General features: G+C 27.9%; 1 long non-coding RNA gene across 2 annotated transcripts in view; it reads right to left on the bottom strand.

The window, feature by feature from the left end:
- Positions 1-3,765: 3,765 nt before the first annotated feature.
- LOC112639647 overlaps positions 3,766-11,500 on the bottom strand; it is a 39,387-nt gene continuing 31,652 nt past the window's right edge. The window contains exon 4 of one of the 2 annotated variants that reach the window (XR_003123605.1): positions 3,766-4,002. This is a non-coding gene — a long non-coding RNA (uncharacterized LOC112639647). The remainder of the gene's footprint in view (positions 4,003-11,500) is intronic. The other variant, XR_003123606.1, reaches the window with a different exon arrangement.

The following is an 11,500-nucleotide window of genomic DNA, read 5'->3' as shown; positions in this document are numbered from 1 at the left end:
TGAGATATATATAATTTCATTAATTGTATTTCATTAATTTTATTGATATAAATTTATCTAAACAGCTTATATTATTAAAGTTTAATATCGAACATATTAAGAAAATTATTTTTTTTAGATATTTGTGAATATATATTGAATGTATATAATATTGAATATAGTGAATATTATGAATATATATTGTATTTATATGAATAGAAATTTAATTGTATGTATTATATATTATTTTTATAATAAAAATATAATGTTTTATTATTAAACTGTATAAATTAAAGAAGTAAAATGAAATAAATCATTAAAATTTTTAAATATTCCTTTTAAGAAATAGGATAGTAGTTTGTTAGGGCTACTCCATATAATGCTCCTTATGCACATGGTTCCGGGGACTTGCGCGTTGGAAGACTAAGGAAAGGCGCGTGGGGTTTTTAGTTGGTAGTCCCTGCCGTTAAAATGGCGGCGGGGAGAGCCCAACACTACCCCGACGGGACCGCTAAATAGGTCCTATTTAGCGGTCCCGTCGGGGTGTGCATAAGGAGCATTTTCCCCACGTAAAAAAAAAAAAAAAAAATTGTTAAATTATGTTGTATTACATTTCAAATTATATTATATTTTAATAATGAATTTCAACAATGAATTTCAACAATGAATAACATAATATCCGACATAAACGATACCGTGCTAATGATTTTGTTTTACGGTCTTGTTATGCAAATTTAAATTTATATACTATATTGCAAAATAAATGCTGCAATTGTATATATTATATTATATATAAAATTATATATAATATAACCCTCCCATGGGGTACACCTTGTCGCGGTGGGAGGGCTTAGTACTTGGATGGTGTCTTGAGATTTATCTTAAATTTTTCTATTTATGATAAATCTTAAGGTGCTTGAAAGGGAAGCTAAGTACCCTTTCGCGTCGTCGGTGCCGTCAACGTGCCGCGGACGGCAAGCGTTTCGTTACCGCGTTTTCGCGTTGTAGTATTCTCGCGTCGTCGCATTTTCGCGGAAATTTTGGACTTTTTCATATAAAATCCCAATTTCATTTATTGTCACGAGTCTCTACTTCCGATGCCAACTAACTGGGATGTTTCGAGTTTGCACACGTTGTTATGCAACGTACACTCGCGTTTCGTGCTTCGTACTTCGTCAAATGATTCGGCCCGAATTAGTTAGAACTCGATCGATTGCTCGGAATGGTCGTCAATGGGTCCCTTCTCTTTGCTCGTCTACCCTACAGCCACACGCACTGCGTGTGTTAACCCTGTCGAGGAGTCGAGTGGATTCCCCTAAGCATTTTCGCTCGGTAAAAGGGGTTGCCTCCCCATTTTTTAAATTGCTGAATGTTAGCATTTAAAAAATGTGGGTATCCTCTTCTTTTGCCGTCTACCAGCCTGGTGTAGCCATATCCAAACTTCGTGTTCCGGGCGAAGCACCTGAAATCATGCTTAGCGGGTCCAGGTTCGATACGAGATAGGATAATTATGCGCGAAAAAAAGCTGGTGAACTTTATTTTCCTCTATTCTGTCAATCCTTTCGTCTTCTTTCCGGTTCGGGCCTAATCTTTGCTCGTTGTATCGTTGCACTCCCGACCTGTTGGCTCAAAGTTAAGTCTCGTAAATGAAATGAGATTTTCGCTCGTACCGAAACCGGGAGTGTCGTTGAAAGTATATATATATTAAATATATACATCGCGCGACCAAATTTTTAATCCGAATATCGAAGTAGTGCGGGAGTGCCGTTTAGTATCGCGCGTAAAATAACGAAAATAGCGATATAAAAATATCGCTCGTGAGTGCGGGAGTGCCGTTGAAAGTATCGCGCGTCAACAACATGAGAGGAGGAGGAGGCCTGGGAGAGGCATCTTGCATCGGCGGAGCAACCTGATGGTGAATATTTATTATATCAATTGTTATAAATCGTACGCATAATAATTCGATCTTATTATTTAAAGAGAAAATTAAATTATTGAATTAAAAATTAAATTATTATTGAATTAAAGAGAAAATTAGAGAGAAAGATTTTTATAAAAATTATATAAAACTTTTTAAAAAACTTTCTTAAAAAACAGTTTTAAAATTTTATAAAATTTTTCCACACGTGTTTATCTCTGTTTATTATTTTACACATCGGATATAAAATTCCGCACGATAAAAATTTTTTGAAATATTGATTGCATTTTGTGAGCATTAATATAAATGAATTTTATATGTATGTTACAGACAACGTAGCTTCGATAATTATAACTCCGCTGTTGCGCATCAGTGTCGGTAAGTGAGAAAAACTTTTATTTAACTTTAAGGTAACGGATTCGTAGAGATTGTAGATGTAGATTGTAGATTGTAGATTGTAGATTGTAGATTGTGAAGAGTAAGTCCGTTGCCTTAAAATGGATGAGCTAGGATAGATTAAATTAAATAACTTTTAATAAATTCTTTCGAAATGCTTTGCATCTATTGCGAAAATATATTGAAGTATTAATTTAAAAAAGAGAATCAAGAAAAGAAAATTTTTTTTGTAAAGACTTGACTAGTTTATTAAATCAAGAGCACGCATTAATAATTTTAACAATTTTATCAATTTTTGATACTATTTTATTCTTATAACACGCACTTATTTTATTCTAATTTCTTATATCATAGCTCATCCATCGTAGAATTTGTTTGTAGATATTATTTTTAAATTTTACTTTAACTTAAAATAAAGCCAAACGATTAATTAATTAAATAATTTGTAATATCATAAATATCATCATCATAATAAATCATAATAATCCAAGAACTCGAAGAAGAGAATATATTGGATAGAAATGCATAATGATTGGAAATGCATAATAATTAAAAATTAAAAGACAGTGTGCAATCTATTTATTAATAATAATACTATTTTGTAATTATATTAAATTTTATAATTTAGTACATTATATTATATAAAATATTAAGCATAAAAATATTATGCTGGTAAGAAAATTATAATAAAAATATATAAATAATGTTGACTATATTAGAATAGAACATATGAATCCTTTATATTTTATAAAGGAAGAGATATTTAAAATATTTTGCAACATCTATATTTTTAGAATCTTAATTATAAAAGCTTCAGAAGAATCAGTGATTACTTTAACAAATTCTATACATGTATTAATAATTAAATTTTTAAATAATTAAAAAAAATGATTGATAAATATCAAAAATCATTTTACTGCTAAAAAGATTTATAGAAATACGGTTAAAAAGGTTTTTATTCCACAACAGACATATTGTTTTTTTGTAAATAAAAATATATAAATATGACATTGAATGTATAGAAAAATATTTATTTTATCTTTGAACATTACATTGGAAGATCACAGTATTTTTCGGGATTGAAGTCAAAGTTTAACTTCTTACTTTGTGATACGACATAAATAGATATGAATATTAAATATATATTATATTTAAATTTTTCAATGTTAACATATCTTTCGAAAAGAGATAATATATTTGTATTTATGTACACATAGAATATATATATTATGTAATTCCAGCGCGTGTATTTCATGTAATGTTTTAAATTGAATATATATATATATATATATATATATATATATATATCATATTTTATTGATTTAAAAATAATTTTATTGGATTAATAAGATATTTGCGATTAAAATAACATTAAGCACGACATAAATCGGATTATTTTTAACTAGATTAACCATACATATTAATTAAAAATATTCCGATTTATGTCATGTTTGGTGTCATTTTAATCGTAAAAATCTCATTAATCCATTAAAATTATTTTTAAATCGATAAAATGCGAAATGTAAAAATTTTATTTTCTGTGGTAAGATGAAATAGGATACGCGAAAGAATGGAAATAAAAGAAGATTCGCAACAAGACTTCAGAACTCTCTTTGATGTTGGCCATCTCGTTTGCTTCTTACTGGTTCTCTCTCTCTCTCGCTATCGTCGAGTCTCCAGCATCGAAGGTTTTTAAAGAGCTCGCTTATCTATAAAATATAAACATCGAATAAAATCAAAACTAAAACTTTTACTTCGCATTTTATCGATTTAAAAGTGATTTTAATGGATTAATGAGATTTTGAGATGATTAAATGACATAAATCGATTAAAATGACATAAATCGAATTATTTTTAATTAATATGTATGGTTCATCTAATTCTAAAAATTATCCGATTTATGTCGTGCTTAATCGTATCTTAATCGTATCTTAATCGCAAATATCTTATTAATCCAATAATTACTTTTAAACTAACAAAATATGAAATAAAGTTATTTGATTTCCATTATAAAGTTATATATACATATACATATACATATATATATATATATATATATATTTACATATAATTTATGTACTATGTACAACCTTTTTTTTTCTTTCGAAGGGGGGAAAATGCCTTATGCATACCCTACCGACCGGTCCGGCAGAATTATGTGGGACTCGCACCCACTAAAACCTCCCTTTCAAGTACACGCACCCACAGGCGCACGCACGCATGCAGACACGCACACGCGCGCGCGCGCACACACACACACAAAACATCTTTTCATCAATTATTTTAAGGGCATGTTTTCGTAACGAAAACATGACTTCCTTAAAATAAGAGTTGAAAAGCAATATTCTTTTTAATTTTTTATGCTATGTTTATTTTAATATCACTTTATTTTAAAACATGTCTTATTGTAATAAAAACATGACATTCTCAAAATAAATATTATTTAAATGTAACGCAAAGAATATATATATATATATATATATATATATATATTCTTATATATTTTTATATTCTATATATATATATATTTTTTTTTATATTCTATATATATATATATATATATATATATATATATTCTTATATATTTTTATATTCTATATAAAAATTTAAAAATTGCTGATGCTAAAATTACACAGATATATCAGATTAAATCATCATAATCATCATAATCATCACATTATTTAAATATAGAGTGTCTAAATTTACCGTTATTTTTTACCGTTATTGCTTAATTTTGAATTTTTATAACAAAAAGAAAAAATTATTTAAAAAAATTAATATATATATATAAACAATTTCATGTTTTTTAGAACTGATTATTTGATTATATATGTTACAGAAGTTTACATTACGTAATTAATAAATACATAAAGTAATTTTAAGTTCATTTTTTTATTTTAAAAAATAATTTTTAAAAGTTTTTACACATATTTTTATGAAAATACATATACACGTATTTATTAATATTTCATAATATTTATATAAATATCATATAAATATAAAATATATTATATTTATAATGGAAATAATACTGTTGAATTTAATACTAGAATTCATAAAATCAAAATTTTTTAACAAAACAGAATTACCGAAGATAATGTCTAAGTGTCTAATATTTAAGTATACATATGAATCTTAAACTTGACTTAAAAAAAAAACAATTTATAAAAATAATTATACATTTCAACAAAAGAGAAAACTAGAAAAAAATGATTATTGTTTATTTCTAAAAACTTGAAGTGGTTTAGAAATAAGCAATAATTATTTTAAAAAATGTCAAGTAAGTCATTTTTTACTTTGGTACTTAACATTGCACTTAAGTTGCACTTAAAATAAAATTATCTTTTACTTGCGAATATGCATTCAAAATAAAACTTCAAAATAAAATTGCACTTAAGTTGCACTTAAAATAAAATTATCTTTTACTTGGGAATATGCATTCAAAATAAAATTTTTTTGTACTTGTAAATCTTACGAATTTTTTTCTTTTGTTGACTGTTTTTGTCGTTCGATAGATTTTGCAAGCCAATATTTTATTACAGCCTCTATCATCGCTTCGGAGCAGCCATGCGTTTTTTGTACAGCAGATAATATTGCTGAGCAAATTCGAAGATTAGAAAAGTTACGTTTTCCTTTAAAACTTATCCAACTATAAGTCTTAGACAAATCATTAGATATTATTCTTGTTAACACGCGTTTCACCATCTGTTTGTAGGATGTTCCTTCAATTTTAATAATTTCCGTTACTTAAAATACAAATTTATAAATTTCTAAATTTATATAAATTCTAAGTACAATAAAAATGCATCAGTAAATAAATTTACTTAAATTTTTTGAAATTATTGTCTTCGATTAGAAGCTTAGAAATTCTTCTATAGCTTCTAATTCTTCTAATTCTTTTAAAGGAAAATTATAATTTTTAAATATAGAGACTCTTCATTTGATATAATTGATTCATCTTTTTCAGAATTTGCTTTCATCAATAAAACACTTAGATCCTTATATAAATAAAACGATCCTTTTATATTTAGATCATTTCATTAATATATATATTTTTTGTTGTTATATCTTTTCTATTATTAATTGCATATCTATCACATTTTATCTTATCTTTTCATTATAGTGAAAAAAGTTAGTGATGTAATTTATATAGTACAAATTATTCAACATATTGTGTTTAGTAAGAGACTTGTTACTTTCATGACGCTGTTACTTTTGTCCCCGGTCTTCCCTATATATATATATATATATATATATATATATATATATATATATATTTAATGATATATTTAATATATAAGTTTATTTTGCACTCGTATTACCGACTCTTTGTGTACATAACAGAACCACAATTTGTAGACATAGCATGTTATACTCATTGAAAAGTATGCTAACTTATTTCTGATCGATCCTTCTTAGCTTTTCTCTGTTAATATTCACAAATGTTTTTAGTAGGTAACATATAATGTGTACAATTTTTGATTATATTCCATGCTATATACACAAATGTTAGTAATGCGAGACGCTTATGTATATTATTAAATAAATATTTTATATTAGAATTAGTAGGTCTAGTCGGTAATTATAAGCTGATCAAACATTCTCACAGAGTTTCTCACTTTTGAAAATGATTGTAAAGAATTGTTTACAACTTGATACGGTTACACTTTCAGATAGGAGACAATCGAACAGTGCTGAGAATGGAAACCTATGCGAAGAACGATAAGATCCTTTTTCCCACTTTCTTGATTCTTTTCATCGTTCACAACATGATCATTCTCTGTTTATATAATGCACATAGGAAAAACGGTGCCTTGAAAATAAATCATTTTAAGTAATCACTCAATTTTTATCGTCTTTTTTTATTGTTTAATATATTCTAAAATTTTCTGTTCGCTATTAGCATGAAGAAATAGATACAATAGATCATTTCCGCGTAACATACACGCGCACTTTATGCGTTTCTCGATTGGAGATCTCAATCTCTAATATTAAATGCATACGCATGATTATAAATTCATTAAATCAATTAATAAAATTATTTTCGGTTTTGTGCATTAAGAAACATATAAGAATTATAAGAATAATGTAGAGGAATATATATATATATATATATATATATATATATATTTATATTTATATATGTGTTTTGCTTGATTATTAAATATATTCAATTATTTCTTTAAATAATAGAGAGTTATAAAAATATATTTTAAATAAAAGTTATTTTATATTTAGAAAGATCTATATAATATGGCTTAAATGAGAAATCTAAATTATTATTTTAAATAATATCTGTTTTATTTTTTTAAATGCAATATCTATCTTAATTTGGAACAATCATAATTTATTTCTCTCGCCTGCGTTGATCGAATAATATAATTATATGTTATGGTAAATTATATATTATGGTAAATCTTTTGCAAAGAGATATAGGAACAATGGCTCCGAAAGGATTGTTCTACTTACGCAATTGTAAGTATTCATGCGGTCTACGTACGCGCTACGCACAATCATCGCTTTATCTCCGTTCGGTTCTTCCGCGACCGTCACTTACATCGTTCTAGGGTCTCTCACAGAGTTTCTCCATTTTGTAATTTTTCTCTCATTATCGTGCAGTTCGCGCGGTTGGGAAACGTCAGCTTGCTTTTCCACGAAAAACGATCAATTATGACCGTACGCTTGTATTCGCGTGAGAATACCGTGGCTTCCTCCAATCTAGAAACCGTTCCTGACTGCTCGTACAATTATTATTTTCCTCGCAATTGCGCCTGTGATGAGTGCGTCAATTAAAAGCATGATGCGCAATAACGGTAACATATCTGACCAATGTTTTATTCTTACTCATTTTTATTTATGATTCATATTGTACGCAATTCCGCTCAACATTTTTTTCCTTTTTATTATCTATTTAGCAAAAAAAGAACACGTCATACAAAATGTCGAAAGAGAATTATATAAAAAGGATGCAATTATATAATATATAATACCGATGTGGAAGTATTTTAAATTAAAAAATAAAATTCTGGATCGCGGCTTTTTATGTCATTTACTTGGTCGCTGAATGGAGTTTTGTGAAAGCCCCTTCGAACGGATGGGCTTCCTCTCTTATTGTCTTTATTTGGAAAGTTTGTTACCACTTCCAACGTTTATGTTTACGCTTCTTATGTACACACTAGCCCTTTTTTCTAATTACAACATTATTATATAATATATCATGATTTTATAACGTGTTAAATCGTCTGGTATGAGAAATTGAAATTTACATCAACACAAAAATGTGAAATAAATATAAATTTGACTATATCTTGCATTTCTCAAAAATAAACGAATCATCAAACAATAAAGGCATAGAGAAGGAGAAATTACTAATCTATTATAATACAAGATATAGATTACATTCTAATATGTCACATAATATCTGACAATTTGCTTTGCTCCTATATACGTATACATATATAGTAATATCGATATCCCTTTCCGTTTCGAGATATTTATATGTGTGTATATGTGAACAGGTAAGCGAAAAAATTGGCTCGAATCGACAGAATAATTTCCGGTGTCAGAAAAGGCAAACCGAGCAAGCAATTACATCGGGTGGTTCAAACACAACGAGATACGAGCGCGTAGTATATACATGTCGGTGGGCGAATGCACACGCGCGTAACGGCTTTATATTTAGAATTTAACCATCGAACAAAACCGAGAGTACAGATCAGGCTGCATTGGGAACTCCGGTAGGTGCGAGGTCTTCACGTTCTCACACCAGTACAAACGCACTCGTGGTGTGAGGACGTAATAAAAAAAACCGACTAAATATAGGACAAAATTTCCTGTGAAAGATTGATGCGCGAGAAGAATAACAACTTTTTGATATTCGATTTGTCATTATTCTATTAAAGAATAGAAATAATTAAACAGTTTTTCTTCGTGCTCGCGAAGATTAAAGTTTAAAGTATAAATAATTTTAACGTGGGATTTTTTTAGGAAAAGCATGCTTTTGTTTACCCAGATATTTATGCACGATGACATTATTATTGGCAATGTAATTATATCTTCACGATACGCGTAAGGTAATCATCGCGAAATAATAAATCACTTTAATCATAGGAAAGACCGCATAGACTGCATTTAATTAAATTTTAACTGTGTTATGTATAAAGTATAAATTTTTATATTTATACACGGTAAAAAACATTTTGTATTTCTGTTAAAATTTTCTCGTGTAAAAATTTTTGTGTTAAATTTTTAACATATTCTTATGTTAATGTAATATATTATCATTGCGTTATTTTGACATTTCTGCGTTGAGTTAATATTCAACATTTCTAAGAGTTAAAACAACACAATTAATATCGTGTAAATGCACGAATTTTTGATGAAATATGTTATATGTTAAAATGAACAGATAAATTGTGTTATTTTTCTTTCTATAATAATTTCCATATGTTAAATCGACATATCTTATTCTGTTATTTATCATAAAAATGTAAGAATAACATTTTCTTTTAATTAAATTTAACATTATAAATATGTTAATTTAACATAAACTTTATTTCCAGATAAAGTTTAAGTGTTACACTTTTGTGTAAATTTTTAAACATATTACTTGTGTTATTTATTTACATACTTGCCTTTTGTTAAATTAACATTAAAATTAGAGTGGATAAATTGGGACATGTGAAATATGTTAAATTTAACACAAAATTTTTTATTGTGTACTATTTTGCAAAATACTTAAATATTTTTTATAAAAAATGGACATGTAGTATTTTAATATGTTCAATATTAGCAATAATCATATTGTTAATATTTTTATTCTTGTATTTAAAATAAATTTTAATTTTCTTTCATTTTTTATATTTATGAAAAATTTCTATAAAAAACTTATCTTCTATAAAAACTTATCTTCTTTATATTATTATCAGATTGTACAATCAGATTACAAGTGAGGAAGTTATCACTTTCTGTAAAAATGTCTTTTATCATCCTAAAAATAAGGAGTAACAGAAGTGAATCAACAGAAGCAAATCAAAATAAGGAAATAGAAGGAAATGAGCCGCTAGATAGACATAAACAAACTAAAATGCATGAAAATAATCACAGTGAAATATCAATTATTATATGAATAAAGTTGACACAAATTGCAGCTGCTTCAAAATAATCCGGATATTATAAGCTAAGATTATATTGATATGTAAAATATTTGTAATGAAGATAGAAAGAAAAAATTAAAGCGACTAGCATTTATATATATATATATGTGCATTTATATATCTGATGTTTTACTGAATATGACATTGGCAGTATGTCTAGATTCTTATCTATTGATATGATAAATGTGAATCATTATTAAACAAATAATATAATTGGATCACTATTACAATTATAATTTATAAATATTTGTCAAATATTTTTATGTTTTTTAAACGCAGTAATATTTTATTATTAATTTTATTAGATCTTGCTGGTCTCAATGTTCAAAATCAAACATTCGCAGAAGCAGTTAACACACACGAGCAGATATATTCACGCATTTTGCGCATTTTAACGTATCTAATAAAATTAACATATAAATTGCAAATCCAAGTATTTTTTATTTACTTTCTTTAATGTTTTCTCCAAATTTCTTTTCAATTTCTATTGTATACATTTTGCCCAGATAGAATTTTAAAACATGAAATTGAAAACATTATTCATGCGATCTCTGTCTTCCAAGAGTGACAGTCCCAGCACCCATCAGTTTGGTTTACAAAACCACCACTGATGCGGACTCTGCCATTCAAGAGTAACAGTCCTAGCACTCACAGGCTTGTTTTTTGAAAACATCGCCGGTGTGGACTCTGCCATCCAAAAGTGACTGTCTCAGCACCCATTGGTTTGTTTTACAAAACCATCACCGATGCGGACTCTGCCATTCAAAAGTGACAGTCCCAGCACCCATCAGTTTGGTTTACAAAAATATCACCGATGCGGACTCTGCCTTCCAAGAGTGACAGTCCCAGCACCCATCAGTTTGGTTTACAAAAACATCACCGATGCGGACTCTGCCATCCAAAGGTGACAGTCCCAGCACCCATCGGTTTGTTTTACAAAACCATCATTAATGCGGACTCTGCCCTCTAAGAGTAACAGTCCTAGTACCCACACAGGCTTGTTTTTTGAAAACATCGCCGGTGCGGACTCCGCCATTCAAGAATGACAGTC

Source organism: Camponotus floridanus, unplaced genomic scaffold, assembly GCF_003227725.1.
Source record: "Camponotus floridanus strain SB8 unplaced genomic scaffold, Cflo_v7.5 scaffold8, whole genome shotgun sequence".
NCBI lineage: Eukaryota > Metazoa > Arthropoda > Insecta > Hymenoptera > Formicidae > Camponotus > Camponotus floridanus.
Note: the sequence above shows the minus strand (reverse complement) of the source record. Positions and strands in the feature narration are given on the sequence as shown.